Source organism: Aplysia californica, unplaced genomic scaffold (assembly GCF_000002075.1).
Source record: "Aplysia californica isolate F4 #8 unplaced genomic scaffold, AplCal3.0 scaffold01448, whole genome shotgun sequence".
NCBI classification, from domain to species: Eukaryota; Metazoa; Mollusca; class Gastropoda; order Aplysiida; family Aplysiidae; genus Aplysia; species Aplysia californica.
In genome coordinates, this window is record NW_004798718.1 from 24,984 (window position 1) to 26,080 (window position 1,097).

General features: G+C 35.9%; 1 protein-coding gene across 1 annotated transcript in view; it reads left to right on the top strand.

Annotated features, from left to right (window-relative positions):
* LOC101850695 overlaps positions 1-1,097 on the top strand; it is a gene marked incomplete in the record, with an annotated part of 28,470 nt that overhangs the window by 24,827 nt on the left and 2,546 nt on the right.

Sequence of the window (1,097 nt, forward strand, 5' to 3'; positions counted from 1 at the left end):
AGATGTACCTTATCTTATAAAGATGTACCTTATCTTATAAAGATGTATCTTATCTTATAAAGATGTACCTTATCTTATAAAGATGTACCTTATCTTATAAAGATGTACCTTATCTTATAAAGATGTATCTTATCTTATAAAGATGTACCTTATCTTATAAAGATGTACCTTATATATATTTGTGAAAGTTCGTCACTTTGGCGGCCTAAAACTCCCGAATTAACTTTCGAATTTGACAGAATTAATGCTGGTTCAGAATCATTTAAAGAGTGCACAGTTTCATTGATGAGCCTGAAGTCACTGTAGTTTAATTTTCAGTTTTTCATTAGTTTTATATAGATCTAATCTTGGGAAAGGCCGTCTTCTAAGGCGCCATTATAAACAAGTGAGTTTTCCGTTCACTAGCAGTACCCATTGGTCCCACACCTTTGAAATTATGGAGTGTACAACCACGAAAGCAGAGAAAGCAGAATATATAGAATCAATCTATACATCTCTATAATCTATACCTTCTATTTTTTAGCATCTCTCAAGATTTATTTCTCCATTCCAGTAGAGTGTAAATAGAGTAGGCCAATGACTTTCAGTTGATGTTAATGCACCGACCATTCCTTTCATCGAAAGGGGGTCCAGCTAGTAATAATAATACTCATCATCATCCGGTGATTTGCCGATCATGGACCTCAACTTCCCTCTGCCCTGCGTTGTAGCTATGGTGTCTGTTGTTCTTTCTGTTCCCAGCCATGTTGTTAACTTGTCCAGTATAGTTTCCCTCTGTCTACCTCTGCCTCTTTTTCCATCAAACTTTCCTGTTGTTACAATATTCTCCAATGCTTCTTTCCGCATTGAGTGTCCAATGAAATTTGCCTGTCGCTTTCGTACATTCGTCTTAAGCTGTCGTCTGCAATTTGCTTTAACTAAGACTTCTTCATTTGTTAATAGTAATATTAATAATAATAATATGCATTTATATAGTGCATTTCCTCAATGAAGTGCTCAATGCGTTGTACAATAATACAAAGAACGTATGCAGCGCACAGCTCCTATAGTAATCATCTTTCTCTCTCTCTCTCTCTCTCTCTCTCTCTCTCTCTCTC